The following is a 25,364-nucleotide window of genomic DNA, read 5'->3' as shown; positions in this document are numbered from 1 at the left end:
ACGTACATTTCAGGAGCGAGCGGGCAGCTGTTTGGGTAGTGAAAACCGTACTCCTTCCTCCTGGAAGCGGGGAGGCAGAGCGTAGTTCCAAGTTGTTGGAGGCCAACAGAGAGAGAAAGCGCTCTTCACCCACTTCAGTGGACAGCTTAGAAAATGGACCCGGAGTAGGACAATTGCAGACCCACAAAGTCCTTGCTTTCCACATGTTCCGCAGGACACGATGCTTAGGGGAAAGGCCACTTGATTCATCAGTCCCAAGGAGATACCTGCCGCGACCCATGCAGCAACCACAAAGGATCTCGAGTAAGGGCGACCTGAGATTAAGAAAAACTGGGACCCCGACATCTGTCCTCTGATGGAGGAGCAGTGACCCATGTTTATATAGGGTCTCATCGTCAGGAAGTTAAACTACAGGAGCTCTGTAAATTGTTCAAAGCTTGTGAGTGATCCAGAGGCTTCTTTGTCCACCAAAAGTCAGAAACATCTTCTGGCTGTCCTGCTGTTGCAGGGTTGGGGACATCCTTCCACTACCTTGCTGGACCCAGATTACCTATCCCACCGGAGCGTCTGACACCCATCGATGCCAGAGTCTGTCAAGGCTGTTCACATTCCCACCTTTTGGCAAGGACCGTTTCCCAGGCTTGGCTTCTGTCTACACTAGGAGATCAGCTGACCACAGCGACTCTTTTGCTCTCCACAGATATCCATTCAGAGAATGCACACGGCCACGGTGAATCTTAGGAAGAAAGTCCTCAGTTCTCCAGGTGGTTTGGGCAGCTTTTCACCTGAACTTTGTATTATGTGACCCTTGAAATTGTTTCTAAGAATGGGAAAATGAAGCTGGGCATGGTGGCACCCGCTTGTAATCCTAGAGGCTAAGCAGGAGGCCCAGGCAGGAGGATCACAAGTTTGAGGCCAGCCTGGGAAATTTAGAGAGAACCTGTCTCAAAATTAAAAACACAAGCTGAGACAGTGTGGTGAGACATGGAGCGTGGCCGGTTCTCTCTGGACCCCCTGCCCCGGGCCGGCGGGTGAGCTTGGGGGCCGGGGACAAGCCGCGGCCTTCCCTGCAGATCCCCGGAGCTCCTGCTACGACTGCCCGCTGGCTGGCCCTGGCTGGGGAGGACCGGTGAGCCTATCACCCAGGCTGGATGACCTGATGACAGCGGCCACCTGTCGGCCCGGCCCTCCTGGACTGCTGGGTCTCCTGGCCCAATCCTGTCCTTCCCAGCTGAAGCTACCGCCAAGGTCGTGGAGCCTTTGGGTGGCGGCGGGCGTGGCCAGAACGGTGGCCGCGGAAAGCCCTGGAGGGCCTGCGAGGTCCCAAGAAGGAGCATGGACACCCAAAAGCTTTGCCATGCGTGGGGCAGCGGAGCCACACAGACCAGGACCCTCGGTGACCGCTCGGTGACCGCTCGGTGACCGCTCGGTGCGGGCTCCTGGAGACCCGGCAAGGCAGAGACCGGAGCCGTCCTGAAAAGTGAGCAAAGCCCCCGAAGGCGGGACGGTGGAACGGCCAGCGGCTCGCCCGTTGGTGCTCGTTCTACCGAGGAGAAACGGTAGGTCGCATGCCCCGGCTGACCAGGTGGAAGTGCCCCCCACGCCCTGGGAAGATGTCCTGGCCATTGCAGAGGCCTGTGTGTGTCCTAGGAAAGGCTGCTCTCCGCTGCCCCCCAGCTTTCAAAACCTGTGCTGCCTCTGGACACTCCAGAGGTGAAGAGGCTGCCCACGTCCTGAAAATGCCCATCGTGACTTTGAAATGGTGTCCTTAGACCACCTCTAGGAGCCACACTGTCCCCTTTGGTTCCGTGGGTTAGAGGACATGGAGAAGGAGGCCCTGTGCCACACTGGTTTTACATAAAAGATGATTTTCCCATAATAACCATTGTTTTGTGAATGCATTTTATTCCTCATGAGTGTATATATAGTTGAAAATGCTAAGCACTTTAAAAAAAATCTAGGCTTTCTAGATGTTCTAAAGTGCCTGATATATATTAAAAGTAGAAGTGGTAAAATATATAACACATTTTGTGAATTGCTTTTTGTTAAAATTCCTATGAAATAAGAATTTTGTGTGTGCAATAGCCAAATCCCTGGAGTAGTACAGAGCTGGGTGCTGCTTCTCGAAAGCACCTGCTGTGGCTTACCATGAGCTGTTCCTTATGTCTACGGGTTTTGCTTTACTTTCCTGTGTGCATAGTGTATATAAAGGACAAATGAGTCCTGATCTACACCTAGTCTTTCTAGATGTTAAAGAGGTTGCTAGTGTATGGCAAAAGTAGAATTAGTAAACCAAATTGTGTTAAAATTCCTAGGAAGGATTGTTTTTGGAAAATTTAAGCATTACAGCCCACTGGGACGGTGAATGCTCCTATTTTGAAGACATTTTCAAATTAGAGTCATTGTTACATGTATGCAGTGTACTCAAGACTGTTATGTACAGAGTGGACAAATTGAGTCCCTACTTGAAACATCTAGTCTGTCTAGATGTTTAGAAGTGCCCAATGTATGTTAAATGTAGAGGTAGTAACATATCACTTTGTAAATATCATTTTGCTGAAATTCATATGAACTAGTCTTTGGGGAATGGAACTATTAAACCACCTCTGTGAGCAGTCTAGTACTGTCTGTACTTGCTCAGTGATATGGAGGGGTGGGAGGGAAGCGATTGCAAAAGGTAATATGTTAGTGTGTTTCATATTTGGACCTTTTCAGACATTAGTTTTCTGTATGTTTTGTGCATTTTGTTTTTCTGTGTGTATAGTGTATATAATGGACAAATGAGTCCCAATTTTGCAACATCTAGTCTCTAGATATTAAAGAGGTTGCCAATGTCTGACGAAAGTAGAGTTAGAACCTCACACATTTTGTACACTTTGTGTTAAACTTCATAAAAAGGCAGTCTTCTGAAAAGGACTTTTGGAAGTGAAATTGTAACATCATATTATGTAACACTCAGGTGTGACAGAGGAGAAAGAAGTGGAAGAAATAAAGAATTCTAGGCCAGAATGATTTTACTTAGAAGACACTTTCAGATATAATCATTGTTACATGTGCACAATTCAATACTATTGTGTACATAGTGGACAAACTTAAATCCTTATTTGAAACATCTCGTCTTTGTAGATGTTTAGAAGTACATAAAGTATGTTAAAAGTAGAGGTAGTAAAGAAAAAAAGAGATTTTGTAAAGAACTTTCTGTTAAAATTCACAAGGAAATAACTGTCTTTTGGAAATGGAATGATCAAGACACTTCTCTGAGCAGTACATGTTATATCTATGCTGGTTCAGGGAGGAAGAAGGAAAAGAAAATACAAGGGGCTTTAAACCAGTGTATTTTAAACCAAAATTAAACCAAAATTGACCATTGTCCCTTAAAAAAAAAGGAGCTGCAACTTAGTGGAAGAGCACTGGATTTGTTCCCCAGTACCCCTCCCCCACCAAGGGATATACAAAAAAATAGTCCTATTTAATAAAAATAAATGAACACTTCCCTCTGCATGGAAAAGTTGGTTATTGTACCAACCACTGAGCAGAGGTTATCCCTGGTGATGAGATTAGGAAATAGGGAGCGTGTTCTGGCTAGAGAACAGTGGTTTTGCCAGGAAGCAAATACATTTGCTTTTCCATTGTTGGAATTTGCAATTAATGCTTTGCGTGCTCTAATAACTAATGCTTTAATGTGGATCCTCTTTGCTTTTAGTGGAGGTCAGTGCGCCCTCCTTGAGCAGGACTGTGTGGTCCTGGGTAAGCCTCACACAGAGGGGCTCCTTGAGGGATGGCCTGCAGGCACCAATTCCCTTTCCATGCTGCCTAAGCGGGGCTCCTTTGGTTTGGTTTGTCTGCTTTTTTTTGAAGACAAAACTTGTGTCCAAAGGGACAGTTCTCCAGATGCTTGCAAGGATGGCGATGGGAGTCTGACCAGCAAGTGTGAGACCAAAGCTCTTGAGAAAGAGGGACTCCCCAAATAAAAGGGTTTATTGAGCTGTTACAGATGCCAGCCAGAGCAGGAACAGGTGCTGGGGCAGGTTTCCGCACAGCAGCTGGGAAAATGTCATCGAGAGCTAAGAGCATTTTTATAATGAAGATATGGGGAAGGAAGCACAAGTTGTTTTCATGAAAACTACATTGGCTAGAAATAAGTGGGGCAGAACAGAGGAAAGAAGCACAGTCAAAGAGAAGAATTTGCTGTCTGTAGATGAGGTGATGGCACCCAGGGTCAGCGCCTGCGGCTCCTGTGTCAAGACTTAACTCCTGTTCAGGAATGTGGAGCAGTTGTGTCGGTTTCTGCCTGTAGCTGTTAACTGCTCAGCCTCCCTGGTCTCTTCTGCCCTCTACCCTCTGCCCTCACTATTAAATTCAGGATGGCTCAGAATTTTTCTCGTATCTGAGTATTTCAGAGAATCTGATTAACCCTTTGTTATTGAAAACTATGTGGATTGTTCTGGATTAGTTCTCTCATTTCACACTGATTGCTCCATCTTCCATACCAAGACCGATTGCTTTGTTTGAAACCTTTTGCCCTTGGAAGCCACTGGGGTGTTATTACTTTATCTATGACATGGGGCTGAAGCGATCCTCCTGCCTCAGCCTCCTGGCTGTCTGGGACTACAGATGTGTGCATTTTTCTGGTTGGTGTTCTATTACTTTTTATCAGCTTAAAAAGTTCTGTTTTTAGGCTTTTTTAAAAAAATTTTTTAGTAGCTAGACATAGTTGAGCTGAAATTTGAAAATATTTATTCTGAAGTTAGTGATGGCATGCCAATAAGGATAGACTAGGGCATATCATTTGAGGTAAGATGTAGAAATCCTAGGAATTTTTGCTTCTTATCTGTAAAATTTACTCTCTCAAGAATGTCTCTCTGTAGCTTATCTATTTTAAAGACCCCCTGGGTCCCGTAGAGCGAGGCAGCTCTCAGGCACAGGATGCTGTAGCCTTCCACCTGCTCCGTGCCACCGTGGACTTACCTAACTGCACATCCGAGATGGCAGGGGCTGGCCTTAGGGAGATGGGGCTAGTTTTTCATCATGACGTGGGAGATGCTGAAAAGACCTCCTGCCGCTGACCTTATGCCAACGTCTCTCAAAACCACACCATTAGAGACTTGTGCTTTGAGTCTTGGAGACTTTTCATCACGAGTTTCTGTTCAGATACGACTTTCCAGGATGGAAAGCATCTGCCACCCAGAATCTCTCCAGGGTTTTCTGCAGGCCAGCTGGGGACAGAGCAGAGGGACCTGGGCCTGAGGGAAGAGGGGCAGGGAGATGGCTTGCCAAGGGCTTTGCACAGCTGTTGCTGGTTCTGCCCTGACAGCGCCTCCTGCCCAGGGCTGCAGGGTGTCGCAGGAGAGCAGGACACCTGCCTGAACCTGCTGGGCAGTGCACTTCTGGGCTTTATCAATTAATTTATAGCCTACTCCACCCTTCTTCTCTCTTCCCTGCTTATCACTGTTCTTTTTTTAAGGATAATTTCAGAGAAGAGTGATTTCTACCTGTATTTGTGGCTACAGATCCCTTCTCTTGTGTAAGAATGTGAGATTATAATAAGTAAAAGAGTGCTTGAAATTCATGCTGTTCTTTGTGGTTACGTTAAAATGCTGACCTCGATAGATCTTAACATAATAAAATGTATCCTTTTAGTTTCCTGTTGTTAAACCAGATATCCATTTGGAGTAGAGTCCAGTGTAGGCCAGCATTGATACCTGGCCAGCTTTGTCTCTTAAATTGCAAGAAAAATTCATTAGAAAGATTCTACATATTAACTTTCTAAAAGAGGATGTAGGAAAATAGTTTAATTGCAGCAGAGACAGCTTCGCCTCCCTCCCTCTCACCCATTCCCATGTGTGTGTGTGTGTGCGCGTGTAATTTATATGTATAATTTTTCATACAATTTTTCTTTGATTTTAATTGTTTTCTCTTTACTGTGTGTTATTTAGCCTTGTTTTGGCTTTGGAGGGGTAACACTTTATGTAGGTTTGTGTTTTGGTTTGATTTTATTTGTTCTTACTTTTTAAAAATTATTCCTTCTTCATTTTCTTCACCCCCCCCCATAATCAAATTCTCTTATTCCTCTATTTATTTATTTTATTACATTTTTTTTTTTACTTTTTACTCCCCTTCCTTGTAGTCATCACCTGCTACCTCTCTCCTGCTTTTCCTCTGTTCCCTTTTTAAACATTTCAAACTTTCTCTTGCCTTTCTACCTCTTGTTTTCTTCTCTTAAGGAACTATAATTTTATTGTATGTTAGAACTATTTAGTTTGTATGATTCCTAATTCATGTTGTTGTGGTCATTAATATGGTGGACCACATAGTTGATGCTGTTTAATGTCAGGTCTAGTTTATAGCTGTTTATTTGTTTGTTTGTTTTTAAAAGTTTTGTAGTTGTAGATGGACAGCATGCCTTTATTTATTTATTTATTTATTTATTTATTTATTTTATGTGGTGTATTATTGCTGTATTCTTTGCTTCCCCCCTTTTTAAGAGGAACTGGGTAGAAATTAATTCACAGGGTAGAGATTCTGGTGCTGAGCTGTATTCACAATTCAGTCAAGTGACAGAAAGCATCACTAGCCCCACTTGAGCTCCAAAATATTTCAACATGTAGCAGAGTAGGGAAGACAAAACCCATAAATCAATAACTAGGACCCAAGCAGGAACAGCTAGAGAGGGACCTCAGGTCCACTCCTGGATATCTACCAGTAAAGCAAAACCAGAAAAGAATCACTAGAACAAAGAAAAACGTATCTATACACAAAATGACACACACATAAAAGAGGAAGAAGAATACATCTCAAAAAATGTTCAAGTCCAAGACCTCTGAAAATACAAGGAAACAGGCAAACAAATCTCCCCCTAAAATTTACAAAGGAAACCACAGATATAGATGTGATTCCAGAGAAAGATTATTAAAACTGATTATTACATTGTTCAATGAGCTAAAAGATCTAAGGAACAAATAATAAGGGGGGAAAAGCAAATATAGGAAGTGAAAGACCATTTCAATAAAGAAATGAAGATACTGAAAAGAAACCCATCAGAACTCCTGGAAATGAAAAACCCAGTGAATCAAATAAAATTTCAGTTGAAGGTATTAGCATCAGATTATATTACAGAGAAAACAGAACTTTAGGCTTTGAAGATAGGGTATCTGAACTTGCATACTCAGTATGCAATAAAGGAAAAAAATAGAGGCCCTGATAAAAATATGCAACAACTCTGGGACAGCATCAAGAGACCAAATTTGAGAGTTGGGATAGAAGACAGCATGGAGATATGAACTCATGGCATTAAAATCTTTTCATTGAAATAATAGTCAAAAACATTCCTAACCTTAGAAATGAGGTGAACATTCACATACAAGAGGCTTATATAACCCTAAATAGACAAGATCAAAAAAATAACTCCTCCAAGAAAAATCATGATCTACATGCCTAACACAGAAAATAAGGAAAGAATATTTAAAAGCTGCAAGAGAAAAACGTCAGGTCACATTTAGAAATAAGCCAATAAGGCTCACTTCTTACTTCTCAACTTAGATCCTATAATCAAGGAGGGATTGGAATTAGATATTCCAAGCTCTTAAAGAAAACAATTGCCAACCAAGATTTCTATGTTCATCAAAGCTATCTTTCATAACTGAAATAGAAATAAAAAACTTTCAATAATGAGGAAAAAGAATTTATGACCATTTTAAGCCAGCACTACAAAAAATACATAAAGGTACTCAGCTAAGTTCTACCAGATTTTTAAAGAGGAACTAACACCATTCTTACTCAAATTACTTCATAAAATAGAAAAGGAGGGAACACTCCCAAACTTATTCTATGAAACCAGTATAACCCTGACCAGATAAAGACACATCAAGAAAAGAAAACTACAGACCAATATCCTTGATGAACAATTGCCTATGCATAAAAAAATTCTTAATAAAATATTAACAAACTGCAGTCAAGTTTTCTTGAATGTCATTAAGAAGATAGTACACAATGATCATGTGGGTTTCATCCCAGGACTGTAAGGTTGGTTTGTCATATGCAAATTAATAAATAATTCACCATATAAATCAAACTAAGGAAAAGAATCATATGATCACCTTAATAGATGCAGAAAAGGCCTTTGACAAAAATCCAGCACCCACTTATGTTAAAAATGCTGAAGAAGCTAGCACTACTAGTAAGTAGTAGGGAACTTACTTCAACATAAAAAGGCTGTATATGATAAACTCAAAGCCAAAATCATATAGAATGGAGAAAAACTGAAAAACATTTCCTTTAAAATCAGGAACAAGACAATACTACTCAATAGAGTTCTTGAAACTCTAGCCAGACCATAAGACAAAAGAAGGAAATTAAAGGGCTACAAATAGGAAAAGAAGAGACCAAATTATCTGTTTGCTGATGACATGATCCTATAACTAGTAGACCCACAAAACTGCACCAGAAGACATGTAGGGCTGATGAGTCAATTCAGTAAAGTAGCAATATACAAAATCAACATTCATAAGTCATAGCTTTTCTAATACTCCAATAATAATTTTTCTGAGAACAAAATCAGGAAAACTATCCCATTCATAAAAATTACACACACACACACACACACACACACACACACCAAACCTAAGAATAACTCTAACCAAGGAAGTGAGAGACATCTACAATGAAAACAATAGAACACTGAAGAAAGAAATTGAAGAGGACCTCAGAAGATAGAAAGCGCTCCCATGTTCTTGAGTAGGCAATGAACAGTCAAAATGGCCGTATTACCAAAAGTAGTATACAGATTCAATGCAATCCCTATCAAAATTCCAGTGACACCCTTCACAGAACTAGAAAATCAATCCTGAACTTGGAAAAATAAAAGATGCAAAATAGCCAATGCAATTCTGAGGAAGAAAAGCAATGCTAGAGGCTTCATAAAACCTCATTTCAAAATAATCTACAGAAGTATAGCAACACAAACAGTATGGTATTGGCATCAAAACAGTCGAGGATCAATGAAGTCGAATATAACACAGAGACGACCCACATAGTTACAGTCAAAGTGGATCAAAATTTAGGAATTAGTTTAGAAACTTTGCAACTGCTAGAAGATAACATAGGGTGGACACCCCAACATATCAGCACAGGCACTGACTTCCTTACAAGATTCCTAAAGCTCAAGAAATAAAACCAAGAATCAATAAGTGGGATGGTATCAAACTTAACAAAAGCAATTAATAATTAATTAAGAGCATGAAGATAGAGCCTACAGTACGGGAGAAAGTCTGTGCCGGCCACTCCCGTGACAGGGGAATAATATCCAGAATATCCAAAGAACTAAAAAACAACACAAACACCCCCCAAAAAAACAAATAATCCAATCAATAAATGGCCAAAAGAATGGTCATTTCTCACAAGGAGAAATACAAGTGGCCAACAAATATGTGAAAAAAGTCCAATGTCTCCAGCAATCAGGAAAATGAAAATCAGAACTACATCAAGGGCCTGGGGTTGTGGCTCAGTGGTAGAGCGCTTGCCTAGCTCATATGGGGCCCTGGGTTCGAACCTCAGCACCACATAAAAATAAATAAATGAAGGTATTGTGTCCGACTACACCTAAAAAATAAATATTAAAAAAACTTCATTGAGATTTCATTTCACTTCAGTCAGAGTGGCAATTTTCAAGAATACAAACTCTAATAAATGCTGGTAAGGGTGTGGGGGAAAAGGCACACACATACATTGTTGGCAAGACGGTAAATTAGCACCACCACTCTGGAATGCAACATGGGGCTTCCATGGGAGACTAGAAAGAGAACCACCATAATATGGCCCAGTTATCTCATTCTTTGGTATTTATCCAAAAGAACTAAAATCACATACGATAGTGATACAGGCACATCAATGTTTACAGCAGCACAATTCACAATAGCCGAGTTAGGGAACCAGCCCAGCTGCCTGTCGACAAATGAATGGATAAAGAAAATGTGGTCCATATACAATGGAGTTTTACTCAGACATAAAAAAGAATGAAATTTTGTTATTTGCTGGTAAATGAATAAAATTGGAAAACATCATGGTAAGAAAAAAATGACAGATTCAGAAATCCAAGGTTTGACTGTTTTCTCTCACATGTGGAAGCCAGAGCAAAATATGGGAAAGAGAGGGAGGGAGAGATCCCAAGAAAATAGAAGGGAGATCAGTGGATAGAGGGAGCCGATTGAGGGGGGAGGAGGAGGGATGGGAAAAGGGAGGAAATGCAGAATGGAACTGACAAAAGTATGCTACACATGCATATGAACACACCATGGTGAATTCTACCTTTCTGTATATCTATAAAGCACTAGTTTAAAAAAACACAGTAAAATAAATAGAAGGAAGACCAGGAAAATAGAAGAAAGGGAAGAAGGGTGGGGGGAAGAAGCGCTGGGGACTGAATAGAGCCAATTCCAGTCTATTCATGTATGATTAGGTCAAAGTGACCCCTGCACAATGCATTGTGCACAACTATAATAAAAATATTTTTTTTAAATTTTAAAAAATATACAGGGCAAGAACTAATGGAATTACATTAAGGAATACGTGACTTCACTATGAAAGTTTCAGAGTTTAACAATACTGGATCTGTAATTGACAAATCCAACAGACAGAAGGTCAGTAAGGACGTGGCTGAACTGGACAGCCCAGTCACTGACCTGCCGTTATCCAACATCAGCAGCAGGCAGGTTCTTCTCGAGCTCACTCTGAGCATTCACCAAGACAGACCACACTGTGGGCCCTGAAACACACCTTAGCAAACTTAGACAACAGAGGTCATAAATGTAAGATGTCAGAACACGATCAAATTAAACTAGAAATAAACAACGAAAAGGTAGCTGAAAAAATCCCTGAAGTAGATCTAGAGTAACCAACACTCTTCTAAGAAATTACACATAACAAGTCTCAAGGAAATTTAAAGAAATAAGAAAGTGAAAATACAAATTATCAAAATTCTGGTTTGCTGTGGAAGCAGTGTGCAGAAGGGAATTCACAGCATGTGCGTTCAATGAAAATAAGAAAAATCATAATCTGAACCTCCACTTTAGAAATCTAGAAAAAGAAGAGCACTCAAATCTTTATTTGGGGGGTAAAAAAGATTAAAAAGTAGAAGTCAATGAAATTGAAATAGGAAATCAATAGAGAAAAATCAATGAAACCAAATGCTAGTTCTTTAAAAATACCAATAAGATTGTTAAACATTCATCTTGGCTAAATAAAAAGAAAGAGAAGACCCAACACTAACATCAGAATTGGGAAGAGAGCCATCATTACTGATCCTATGGAGATTAAAAGGACAATAAAGGAATATTATGAACAACTCCACATCTACATATTTGATGGCCCAGATGAAATGGAAGAATCTTTTGAAAGACACTCTTAGAGCTATTGAAGAAATTGAATCAATAATCAATAATCTTCCAAAATAGAAAAACACCAGGCCCAAGAAAGTTCACTGGCAATTCTAACAAACAATTAAGGAGTAAATTATGCTAATTCTCCACAGTCTCTTCCAGAAAATGGAAGCAGAGCAAATATTTCTTAAATTATTATATGAAGCCAGCATTACCCAAAATGCAGATAAAAATATTAAAAGAAAATTTCAGACTAATGTTGCTCATGAACATAGATGTAAAACTTCATAACGAAACATTAGTAAGGCAAGTCCAAAAATTTGGAAAGCAAAATTATATAAAATGACCCATGCATGTGAGCTGCTGGCTCAGTATTCGAAAATTGATCATGCTACAACATGAATGAACTCGGAAGACAGTGTTAAGTGAAATAAGCCAGTCACAAGGGAACACATATTGTATGATCCCACATATTTGATTTAATCGCATAATCAAATTATAGAGACAGAAAGCAGAATGGTAATTTCCAGGAGCTGGGGACAAATAATAAACTTATTTATTTATTTATTATTTATAAAATAAGTACCCATTTATTGCTTAATGGGTATGGAGTTGCAGATTTACAAGATTCAAAAAGTTCTAGAGGCCTGGGGTTGTGATTCAGTGGTAGAGCGCTCACCTAGCATGTGTGAGGCCCTGGGCTCGATCCTCAGCACCACATAAAAATAATAAATAAAGATTTTAAAAAGTTCTAGAAATGGATAGAGATGATTGCTGCAAAACAAAGTGAATATTAATGCCACTGAATTATATAGTTAGAAATGGTTAAAATGGTGAGGCTTATGTTATGCATATTTTACCAAAAATTTTAAAAAACATTTATTTTAGATAGTGTCTTGCTGTCTTGCCCCTGCGGGTCTTGAACTCTCGATCCCCTATCTCAGCTTCCCAAGTAGCTGAGGTCATGCACATGCTATTGCACCCAGTTTTAAAAAGACATTTCAATGAACAAGCTATTGCTACATGCACTGGCAAGAATAAATATCACGAACATAATGTTGCATAAAAGAAGTCAAATGCAAAAATATGCATACTACATGCTTCCTTTCATATAAATGTTTTAAAAATACAGAGATTCTGGCTTCCCATAATGATGCAGTAGCTGGCCGAACTAACCCTAAATAAAAATTATAAAACCTGGACAAAATATTATACATATTTATTTAAAACATGTATCTAAATGTTACACACACACACCAAAAAGCAAGTGGAACTTGTAGTCCACCTTGAATGATGGGAACTGAAACAGGAGGTATTTACAAGCTTGAGTCTTTCTAATCTTCAAGTGCTTCATAATTTGTACATGTTCCAGGTAGGCAGAAAACCAGTTTTACTTGTGGGATCAGAGAGCATATTTTGGGGCTAGCTAAGTAACTGGAAAATTAGGAGGGATATTTCAGAGGAAAAAAAAAAATATATATATATATATATAATACACACACACACACACACACACACACATAAATCTATCAGAATAAAAACAGCAGTTGGAAGATGAAGGAATGGAGAGAGGATTTCAGTTGTGTCCACTGTAGGGGAGAGAGAGGGACTTGAGTTTTGAGTCTAGTCAAGAAAACTCTGATAGAAAAATGTCAGCACTCTTAAAGAGCACAACAGAATCCAGTGTTTCTATAGAGGTCATGTATAATATCTAGTACACAGTAAAAAAAATTATCTGACATGTAAAGAAATAGGAAAACATAATTTATATGTGAAGCAAAAACAACAACAAAAAAAATCAGACAGTAGAAACCAACCCCAAATTGTAAGTCTGCGATTAGAAGAATCTGAAAGCAGCAATCACATGCATTTGTGGACGTCGTGAAAAATATTCTCATAATGAATTCATAATGAATAAGCAGTTGTGGAAATTAAGCAGAGACTAGAAATCATTTTAAAAGAACAATAAAAAGTAATTTAAAAATTACGTTTGAGTCATCAGCTAACTAGAAACAGTAGAAGAAACCTGAAGACAGAATGATAGAAATGCTCCAATTTGAGGAAAAGAATGAAAAATGTTTGAAGAAAATGAATGAAGCCTTGGAGATTTGTGGGTTGTTTGAGTACCAGAAAAAGAACGGAGAGACAGAAAAATTACACAAGACAGGAAAGTAAGTACATTTAGAATAGCTAAAAATTCCAAAATCTGGTAGACAACCTAAAATTTTATCTTTAAAGTTATAAAACCTTAAGAAGAAAATGCAAATGAAACTGTGCCTTAAGCACAGGATAATCAAAAGATTTCTAACAACCCTGAAATCAGTCAGTAAAAGCAACATATTATGTGCAGGGGAAATGATGTGAATGATGGGTGACGGGTCAAAAACAACAGAAAAGCAACAACGGAAACCTTTAAATGGCAGAAAGGAAGAAAGAATGTCAACACAGCATTCTGCATCCCTGGAGAGGGGTCTCAGCAGAACAGTTCCTCTGCAAATGAAACAGGCTCCACAAGGTGGAACCACTCACCTATTAGAATGGCTAACTTCAGAAATGAACTTGCAAACTGAGCCCAGTGGTCACACCTGTAATCCCAGGAACTCCGGAGGCTGAGGGAGGGGGATCAAAGTTCAAACAGCAATTTAGAAAGACCTTCAGCAACTTAGTGAGACTCTGTCTCAAAGTAAAAAATCAAAGGGACCAGAGTTGTAGCTCAGTGGTAGAGCGCCCCAGAGTGCCCCTGGGTTCGAGCCCCAGTATCAAAAATGAAAGGAAATAAAACAAAAGAGCAAGTACCAGTGAAACCCTCTCCAAATAATGAGGATTTACAGAAACTAAAACCGAGAGTGCAACATGATACATTGACTTTGGAAACAGTTTAGCATTTTCTTATTGCCACAGTCTGGCTGGGCACAAAATCAAGAGCCACTCAAGCAGGAACAAACTTTATTTCCAAACTCCCGGGAATGCCACCAAGGCAGCCTTCTCCTGGGACACACCACACCAACCGGAAATCCCTCCTCCGGAAATCCCTCCTCCGGAAATTCCTCCCAACAATAGGAAAATGGATGAACAAATCGTAGCACATTCACACAGCGGAATGCTGCAGAGCACCATCAAGGAACAAACTACTGAGCCACAAATCATGGATGACTCTCAGACACTCTGCTGAGTAGGACAGGCTGACATAAAATCATACCTATTGTCCCATGTCAGGCACTGTGACTCTAGAGTAGAAAAATCAGGCCAGCGCTCATCTCTGAAGAAGGAAAAAAATATCGGGAATGTGAGAGAATTTCCTGGGGTTAATGGAAATACCCTACTCTTAAAGGTGGTGAAGTTTATATGCATATTTTTTTAATATTTATTTTTTTTAGTTGTAGTTGGACATAATACCTTTATTTTATTTATTTATTTTTATGTGGTGCTGAGGATCCAACCCAGGGCCTCACGCGTATTAGGCGAGTGCTCTACTGCTGAGCCACAACCCCAGCCCCTGTATGTATGTTTTTATCTGTCAAACCAAACATCTGTTCCTTTCAATGTTCTTTTTTTAAAGATATATATATATATATATATATATATATATATATATATATATATTATTTATTTATTTATATATATATATTTTTTTTGCCAGGTACAGTGGCACAAAACATGTAATCTCACTTGGGAGGCTGAGGCAGGAGGATTGCAAATTCAAGACCAGCCTCAGCAATTTAGAGAGGCCCTAAGTAACTGTGTTTCAAAAGTAAAAAATTAAAAGGGGGCTGGACGTTGTGGCTCAGTGGTAGAGCGCTCGCCTAGCAGGCACTGGGTTTGATCCTCAGCACCACATAAAAATAAAATAGAGATATTGTGTCTACCTAAACTAAAAAAAATAAATATTAAAAAAGAAATTTAAAAGGATTGCAGGTGGAGCTCAGTGATAGAGTATCCCTGGGTTCAATCTTTGCTATCAAACAAAATGTAAATTTTTAGACAGGGTCTTACTAAGTTTTTGAGGGTGGACTTGCCCTTGCAATCCTCCTGTCTCAGCCTCCCAAATTGCTGGGATTACAGGCGGGTGCCATTACACCTGGTGAAGAGCTGTGCCTTTCAATGTGTGTACATTTTGCTTTGTGGGGGGAAAAAAAACTTAAAAAAAAAAAAACTTAAGTAAGTCAAAAGCTTGACCTCCAGGGTGGTGCTAGTGGGGAAGCAATGGAAGCTTTACAAGGTGGGGCCTAGTGGGAGACTTTCAGGTCGATGGGAGGGTGTCTCTGAGGGGATTACTGGATTCTGGCCCACTCTGCCCTCCTTACCCCTCTTGTGCTGGGGATTGAACCCAGGACTTTGTTCATAAGTTCTGCCACTGAGCAACACCTCCGTCCCTCCTCTTTCTCTTTCTTCCTGGGGATGAGGTGAGTGGTTTTGTTCCACCATGCGCCTCTGCCATGATGTGCTTCCTCACCACAGGTCCAAAGCAACAGGGCCAGCCCACCATGGACTGGAATCTCCAAATCTGAGAGCCAACATAAACCTTTTTGCTTTATAAATGGATTCTCTCATGTATTTTTGTTACAGTGATAACTAATACAGTGGGGGGTAGAGAAAGGAGGAAACAAAAATGGCAGACAATAACTAGCTGTTCAAATTCAGGTTAAGGGCTAGGGCTGTGGCTCGGTGGTGGAGCACTTGTCCAGCACGTGTGAGGCACTGGGTTCGATCCTCAGCACCACATAAAAATAAATAAAATAAAGGAGTCATGTCCACATACAACTAAAAATATTTTTTAAGAAAGTTGGGTGGGTGTTCTATAATATTTTGTTCATTTTGCATAAGTTTAAATTTTTCTGTAATAAAAATTGTTTATAAAAGGACAATGTTAGAGAGACTCAGCTCTATGCTGTGGCCAAGCACATTGGTGGATGCTGGGAGCCATCAGCCAAGTAGGTATGACAATTTCCTTGCCAGCGTACTCCCATGCTGTCTAATGGAAGGACTCCTGAAAGGTGACCTTGCTCAAGGACCAGGGCGGATCCGTGTTTAGGGTGTTCCCGGTTTAGCATAATAGGAGATTAGGGTGTTCCCCCTTTAGAATAGGGCATATCCTGCTGCCTGAGTTCCTCTTGAGTTCTTAGGGTCAGATAGTATATTTTGGGAGACAGAAGCCCAGTGGATTTGGGCAGAGAACGTGGATTTCCCCAGAGCGTGTTTGTAGACGGCCGGTGTGAGTTCGGGAATAAAGAATTGCTGTTTGAATCTACAAGCTGTGTGGTGGCTCGTGATTTGTGCCCAGCCAGAGACTGCGGCATCTGGTGGCTCGTACGCGGAACGCCTGAAGCTTGGGGGTAAGTGAAATTGCTCGCCCCTGAGGGAAGGCGAGAGAATGGGTGACCATTTCAAAAAACAATGTGTTCTTCTTTTGATTTATTTTGTTTTTCTTTCAAGCTGCCTATCCCTAGAAATTTCTCAGGCAAACTGGAAAAAATGGTTGACTGAAGATTTGAAGTTTGTCGGCCCTGAGGAAGAGAAAATTGATACAACGATTTTTTATTCCGTTTTTGTTTCATTCAGTTTCGGTTTTGTTCTGTGTTATCTTATTGGGTTGCGTTATCTTTATAGTAGATTAAAACAAACTGAAAAGAGGTTAAGTAAATTGTTAGAGGTTCAGAACATGGAGAAAGACATTTTAGATCAAGCAAAAGAGAAGGTCTCTCGAGCTAGTCAGACAGAGGAAGAAAATTTAAAGGAAAAGGGGTTGTTAGGAAAAAGGCCACAACAGGAGGCTGTTACTAACTCCGTTTTATCACAAGAGGGTGTAATTCAACCAACAGCCCCACCGATAGAGACAGCTGAGTGACCCTCAAACCCTGTAGTTGATAATTGGGATCCTGAGACAGAACCTCAAAGATTAGCATGTCCTGTACTTGAACAGGTAGGAGGGCAGCGAATTCACCGTGCTTTAGATTTTAAAACAGTGAAGCAGTTAAAGGAGGCTGTAACAACTTATGGTCCCCAAGCTCCCTTCACGGTAAGCATGGTCGAGTCCATTACTAACTTGGACATGACGCCAGCAGACTGGGCTAGCATGTGTAAATCTGTGCTAAATGGAGGACAATATTTGTTATGGAAGGTTGCCAATGAGGAATTTTGCAGGGAGACAGCTAGGTGAAATGCAGCAGCCGGTTACCCTCAAAGAAATCTAGAAATGTTGCTAGGGAAAGGACCTTATGAGGGTCAGCGGCAACAAATTGAATATGATCCTGCTATATATGCACAAATTGCTGCAGACGCAGTTAGGGCATGGAAGACTTTACAAGGACATGGAGATTTACAAGGTCAGCTATCTAAGGTAATACAGAGAGCTAATGAACCTTACGCTGACTTTGTAGATAGGCTAATTCAAACGGCTGCCAAAATTTTGGGGGATACGGAACAAGCAATGCCATTAATAAAACAACTGTCTTATGACCAAGCAAATCGTTGCTGCAGAGAGGTTATTAGACCATGGAGACATGAAGATTTAAACACATATATTAAATTATGTAGAGATATTAATGAACAAGGGCAAGTCTTGGCAGCTGCAGTACAACAGGCTTTAGATGCCAGGCCAAAAACATGCTATGATTGTGAACAAACAGGACATTTTAAAAGGAGTTGCCCCATAGGAGGAGGGTATAACAAAACTAGGTATCAAAGAAATAGAATACCGGGTATTTGCCCACGATGCCGTAGAGGGAGACATTGGGCTAATGAATGCCGTTCTCAAACTACCATAGAGGGTACTCCCTTATCAAAAAACGGACAAGGACCAGGTATTTACCCACGATATCGTGGAGAAAGGCATCAGGCTCCATTGCCAAAAAACGGACAGTGGGGCCCAATGCTCCGGGGCCCACAACCACAAATATACGGGGCAGTGGAGGAACCCAGCAACACCATCAGAGTAGTGCCCAGGACACATTGTCCATTAAATCCCTCATCAGACAAACCCGAGGTAGCACAGGGTTGGACATCTGCGCCTCTGCCAGAGCAGTACTAACTCCAGAGATGGGAGTTCAAATCATTCCCACAGGAATAAAAGGACCTCTTCCCCAAGGGACAGTAGGCTTATTATTGGGACGTAGTTCATCTACATTAAAAGGACTTATGATAAGTCCTGGGGTAATTGATCCCGATTATGTAGGTGAAATAAAAATTATAGCTAGTTCTCCAAGAGGTATATCAGTAATTTCACCTGGAGATAGAATAGCACAGTTGTTAATAATACCCAGCCTACATAATAAATTTCCTAGTCATAGTGTAAAAAGAGGTTCCAGGGGATTAGGCTCCACAGGTGTAGATTGGGCTATGCCATCTTTAAATTTAGATTCTCGCCCAATGTTAAAACTAAATATTCAAGGACACGACTTTAATGGGCTACTGGACACAGGTGCTGACCTTAGCATCATATCTAGTCAGGAATGGCCAAAACATTGGCCATTACAACAAGCCACTCAAACGCTTCGAGGCCTAGGAGTGGCTACTAATCCCCATAGAAGTGCAATGGTATTAGATTGGAAGGATCCTGAAGGATGTGAGGGAACTATACAGCCATATGTATTGGATCATCTTCCTATAAATTTATGGGGACGAGATGTCCTAGATCAATTAGGTTTGACGTTAACAAATAACATCAATCCTAATGCGCCCACTACTAGGGCTAGACAAGGTTTTAAGAAAGAAAAAAGATTAGGAAAACAAGGACAAGGTATAACAGCACCAATTCAAATAGATCAAGGAACAGACAGACATGGGTTGGATTTTCAGAAAGGGCCACTGAAACAATCAAAATTACTTGGAAATCAGAAAGACCAGTGTGGGTTCCTCAGTGGCCCCTGACTAAAGAAAAGATACAAGTAGCCCATGATCTGGTCAAACAACAATTAGCGGAAGGATATATACAACCTTCCATATCTCCCCATAATACTCCCATTTTTGTCATCAAAAAGAAATCTGGTAAATGGAGATTATTGCAAGATTTAAGAGCCATTAATAATGAGATGGTTATTATGGGACCTGCTCAATCAGGGATTCCTCAATTGTCTGCTTTGCCAAAAACCTGGCATGTTTTAGCCATAGATATTAAAGATTATTTTTTTTCAATTCCAATTCATCCCGAGGATAGTCCACGTTTTGCATTTACTATCCCTGCATTAAATCATGAAGGTCCTGATCAGAGATATGAATGGAAAGTACTCCCTCAAGGGATGGCTAACAGTCCAACTATGCATCAAATATATGTTAACAAAGCAATCCAGCCACTTAGAAATCAAAATCCTGAACTACAAATATTTCATTATATGGATGATGTATTATTGGCACATAAAGATAAAAACATATTGCTGGAATGTTATGCCATACTTACAAACTTATTAAAAAATTATAATCTAGAGATAGCAATAGATAAAGTACAATTAAATTTTCCAATTAATTATTTAGGAGTTCTATTATCCTCAACCATGGTCCGTCCACCAAAAATTCAAATACGAGTAGATCAACTCAAGTCACTTAACAACTTTCAAAAGTTATTGGGAGACATAAATTGGATAAGGCCTTATCTAGGCATACCAACAGGAGAGTTGGGACCTTTATTTGATATTCTAAAAGGTCCATCAGATCCAAACTCACCCCGAATGTTAACGCCTGAAGCAAGAAAGGCATTAAAAATCATTGAAACATATATGGAAAATATGCATTTGGATAGAATTGATATAAGTTTGCCTTTATTATTTATTGTACTACCAACAAAAAATATTCCTACAGGAGTATTTTGGCAAGAAGGTCCATTATTGTGTATACATTTATCTTATTCTCCTAACACTATTCTTACTAGGTATCCTGAGGCTGTAGGACAATTAATCCTCAAAGGAATAAAAGCAGCGAAGGGAGTGTTTGGAATTTCTCCCAATAAAATTATTACTCCATATACTATGGATCAAATTGATGAGTTAGATAATGAGTTAAATACTTGGGCAATAATCATGTGTAAATCTAATGTTTCATTTGATAATCACTTACCATCTAATCCTTTGTTGTCTTTTTGATCTAAGCATCCTGTAGTTTTTCCAAAAATGACAAGAAAAACCCCTATCATGAATGCTCCAAATATATTCACTGATGGGTCAAATAATGGTACAGCAGCAGTAGTTACCCCTGATCAAACTTTTACATTTTTAGTACCCAAACAATCAGCTCAAAAGGTAGAGCTTAATGCAGTTTTACAAGCCTTTTTGATGTTTAAAGATTCTGTATTTAATTTATTTTCTGATAGTCAGTATGTAGTTAATGCTATAGTATCTCTTGAAGATGCTGGTAGAATTTCCCCTTCGTCTACTGTTTTCTCTTTGTTTTCCACTATACAAAGTCTAATCTGGGACAGAAAAGATCCATTCTTTATAGGACATATTAGGGCACATACAGGATTGCCTGGAGCCCTTAGTTTGGGCAATGAATTAGCAGACAAAACTACACATGACATACACTACACATGACATACACTATTTTCTCTACACTAGAAGAAGCTATGAATTTTCATAAAAGATTCCATGTTAATGCTAATACTTTACAAAAGCGTTTTAAAATAACTAAGGAACAAGCCAGACATATAATAAAACAATGTCAAAATTGTGTGACCTTTTTACCACAAGTTAATCTTGGAGTCAATCCTAGAGGACTGATACCTAACCATATTTGGCAGATGGACGTCACACACTTGCCAGAATTTGGAAAATTAAAATATTTACATGTTACAGTTGATACCTCTTCTGGATTTTTGATGGGCTCCCTTCATGCCGGAGAAAAAACTAAAAATGTTATAGCTCATTGCTTACAAAATTTTGCCACTGTGGGCGTTCCTAAACAGTTAAAACCCGATAACGGTCATGGCTATACCTCTACCTCTTTTAAACAATTTTGTTCATCATTTGGTATTACTCATATAACAGGAATCCCATACAATCCACAGGGACAAGGCATAGTTGAAAGAGCTCATCAAACTATTAAAACGTACTTATTAAAGCAAAAAGAGGGAATTGGAAAGGGGTATATATCCCCCAAAGATAAACTTAAAATAATGCTTTTTACTCTAAACTTTTTAAATTTGGATTCATCAGGACTTAGTGCTACGGAAAGGCATATGTATCCAAAAAATGTACATAAGCCTAAAGTACTTTGGAAAGATATTCTAACAGGACAATGGAAAGGCCCTGACCCAGTAATTGTCTGGAGTCGGGGCTCTGTTTGTGTTTTTCCACAGGGAGTACAGCAACCGATTTGGATTCCAGAGAGACTAACTAAAGCAATTTCTACAGACCAAAAAGAAGATGATTTGACTCAAATCCATTACAGCTGATATCCAGAACTCCAGCTTGGCCATTCTTACATCTGTGACAGTGATTAACCAGGATGCTTTTTTCAATATCTATTTTATTATTGCATTTTTCCACATCATAAGGTTCTATTTTTATTTTTTGAGCTCATACAAACCTAGGTTAATGTTTTTCTGATCAGTTTTATTTTTTGACTGTGGAGTTTTTAAACATTGCAATGGAGATTTCACCTAGGTAAAGCTACAAGGCCTTTATTATTGTCTTATGTGTTGTACTTTTGTGTTTTGTGTTGTATGTCTGTGTGTGCATATATCCATATATCATATATGAGGAGCGCTCATGAAAAAAATGGATCCAAATTATTATTTTTTTTTCACATGATTTAAACGGCTTAATTTAAATTAGGTAAACAGCTGTTAAGGATTGTTTTTAAAGGTGGTTAACAGATCTGCTTGTTTACTAATTTAAATCAGGTAAACAGCTGTTAAGGATTGTTTTTTAAGGAGGTTAACAGATCTGTTTGTTTACTTTCACCTTTCCTTTTCATTATATTTAATAATTCTTTTCAGGATAATGTCTCTTTAGCATCATTGCCAGAATTCCTATCCTCATCCCAATGAATATAACTCAACAATATGCTCAATCAAGGAGTCAACTTACTTTGGGAGGAAACGGACTTTGGGAGGAGACAGACATATTGATAGATTCCTCCACTTTGAACCGCTTGCAGAACTTGCCTGGACTATGTAACTATGTTTAGTGCAGCAAATTGTGGTAATGCTAGCATATCTTTGCTGATGGTGTCACCAGTGATGCAATTTTTATTTCCTTGCCAGCGCACCACATGTTAATTGTGGTAGTGCTGGCATATCTTTGCTGATGGTGTCACCAGTGATGCAATTTTTCCAAAGGAGCTGTCAATTGGCTTGGTGTCGTGGCATTTCTGTATCCTCCTCCCTTCTGCTAGTGATGGTCTAAAATTTGGGGGCCAATGCTATATGCTGGACCGGTAGTCAGTGACGGGTATGATCCAATTGCAGTGGTATCAACCTAAGACAGGAGGCTGACGCCTAAAGGTCAGTTTTCCAATGACGGGTAAGAACCATATGTTGAATTGGACAACCTACCAGGCACGGTCCTTAAGCCACATTAACCTCACTCCCCCACTGGCACCAAGGCCAAATTTGGGGGCCAACAGAGGTGAGGCAAAGAACCTCACCCCCCCACTGGTGCATAGACCTATCCACAAGTATGGCTGTATGCTGGACCGGTAGTCAGTGACGGGTATGATCCAGTTGCAGTGGTATCAACCTAAGACAGGAGGCTGACGCCTAAAGGTCAGTTTTCCAATGACGGGTAAGAACCATATGTTGAACTGGACAACCTACCAGGCACGGTCCTTAAGCCACATTACTTGTTGTTTAATTAATCAGAAGGGGGGAGATGCTGGGAGCCATCAGCCAAGTAGGTATGACAATTTCCTTGCCAGCGTACTCCCATGCTGTCTAGTGGAAGGACTCCTGAAAGGTGACCTTGCTCAAGGACCAGGGTGGATCCGTGTTTAGGGTGTTCCTGGTTTAGCATAATAGGAGATTAGGGTGTTCCCCGTTTAGAATAGGGCGTATCCTGCTGCCTGAGTTCCTCTTGAGTTCTTAGGGTCAGATAGTATATTTGGGAGATAGAAGCCCAGTGGAGTGGTGGATTTGGGCAGAGAATGTGGATTTCCCCAGAACGTGTTTGTAGACGGCCCGTGTGAGTTCGGGAATAAAGAATTGCTGTTTGAATCCACAAGCTGTGTGGAGGCTCGTGATTTGTGCCCAGACAGAGACTGCGGCAGGTGGAGAAGCTGAGGTCCAGCTGTGCGGTGAGAACAGCGGCCCCGGTCCTGAGTCTAGCCTCTGTGAGAAGCTGAAATCCCTCACCATCATTCAAAATGCAATGGAATGCACCACGGACTGAGTCTCGGCTGGCACACAGGACATGCTTGGAACCACAGAAGACCGGTCTCTGTGGACCCCGTCAGAACACAGGTGGCCGTTGCTTTAGAATAGTACTGAATCTAAAGAAGTTTGGGTTCAAGATCTTTAGAAGCAGTGCCTGCCCTTACCTGCTGCCGCGTCTTGCAAAGGAGAGACAGTCATCAGGTGCTCAGGTTCCCAGACAGCAGGTCCTTTGTGGTCCCGTGTCACAGAAAAAGTGACTTTTTCAGGAAAAAAGAAGACCTTGATTCTTTACAAGACAAATCTATTAGTCTTTATCAGCAATTTAAGAAGACATTTAGGCAATATGGGAAAGTTTTGATTCCTGTGCCTCTAATGACTTCTGGTGTCTGGTTTGGAGCATTTGATTATGCAGCCACAAGAGGACTGAACGCCATTCCTGTCCTGGAGCTCCTTGGGTTACCCGACAGCATGGTGAACACCCTGAAAAAATTCCCAGACTGGAAATGCCCGGACAGCAAAGCCATGTTTCAGATCGCAACACCTGCGCTGCACAGTGACCTTGGGAGGACTGTCCTTTACGGAGAAGTCATTGCACAGTTGTGGCTACATGTTGACACCACCTCCTGTCAAGGAGTATCTGCAAAGCAGGATGGAAGAGACCAAGCACAGACTCACGGAAAAACTACAGAAACCAAAGAAAAAGTTTCCTTTAAGAAAAAAAAAAATGGAATAGGTTGCCTTATGTAACAAATTACAGAAAGTTCCTGCAGTTGAACCCTCTGGAGACTTTGGGCAAAGATACATGCTTCTGATTATTTTTTTGTTAGTTGCCTAGATAGATGAGTTCTCTGAGGGTTAAAGAACTAAGCCTACAAAAATCAGTGGGGTTTTTTTAGAGGAAGAAATGAGCCCAGTATAGGAATTGTACATCCGTAGCAGCAGGAAGCTGTGGCTACTGTCTGAGAATTCAGGGTTCTTTTCCTAGGTCTTCAGGATCTCTTGGCTTATGTTCTCCAGTGTATTCCGATTAGGCTCTTGACCTCTTAGATAACTGTGGTCCAGAGGCGGGATGCTAATACTGGGTCTTAGTCTTCATGTTGAATAACCGGAAGGTTATGAAGGTTTTAACTGTATGCAGTTCTCTGTGGAGGCAGACCTGCACCTTTGAACAGGGTATTAGTCTTTCTACGAAAAATTTATAAAGTTGCCTATTAGTTAAAATATAGATCTTATGTGGAGAAAGTGGAATAAAAATTGAGTCCTATACGTAAAAACAAACAAACAAACACAATGTTAGCTCTTCAGATCTTGGTAGCCTTTGGGAGTTGGGAGAAAGTAATTTGGGGGAGGCATAAGTGGTTCTATTCACTTTGGAATAATTCATCAAGTTATAGGAATACTTTGTGCTTTTATTTCTATATGCAAGTTATATATCAATAAAATGTTTAAAGATCTTGAGTTTTTATGATGCGATTTTCCCCAGCAAAGTCAGTGACGTGCACCAAAGGCAGGAAACCTGGCACACTGCTCTATGCGTAGAATGACATCAGTGCCCATGGAGCTGGGGGGCTCAGGAACAACAGCTGTAGCAGAGGTTGACTTGTGCAAAGATAGCAGGCATCGCAGGTAAGACAGGAAGGCTCTCACTCAACAGCCAGTGTCTTATACTTATTTGAGAAATCATTTGCAACTTG

The 25,364-nt window shown here is 40.3% G+C and overlaps 1 pseudogene; it reads left to right on the top strand.

Moving 5' to 3' along the window:
* The first annotated feature begins 984 nt into the window (after positions 1-984).
* Positions 985-25,010, top strand: LOC143402206 (protein FAM210A pseudogene; annotated as a pseudogene).
* The last annotated feature ends 354 nt before the right edge of the window (positions 25,011-25,364 follow it).

The sequence above is a fragment of the Callospermophilus lateralis genome, chromosome 6, assembly GCF_048772815.1.
Source record: "Callospermophilus lateralis isolate mCalLat2 chromosome 6, mCalLat2.hap1, whole genome shotgun sequence".
Classification (NCBI taxonomy): Eukaryota; Metazoa; Chordata; class Mammalia; order Rodentia; family Sciuridae; genus Callospermophilus; species Callospermophilus lateralis.
This window is presented reverse-complemented; position numbering and strand designations above follow the sequence as displayed.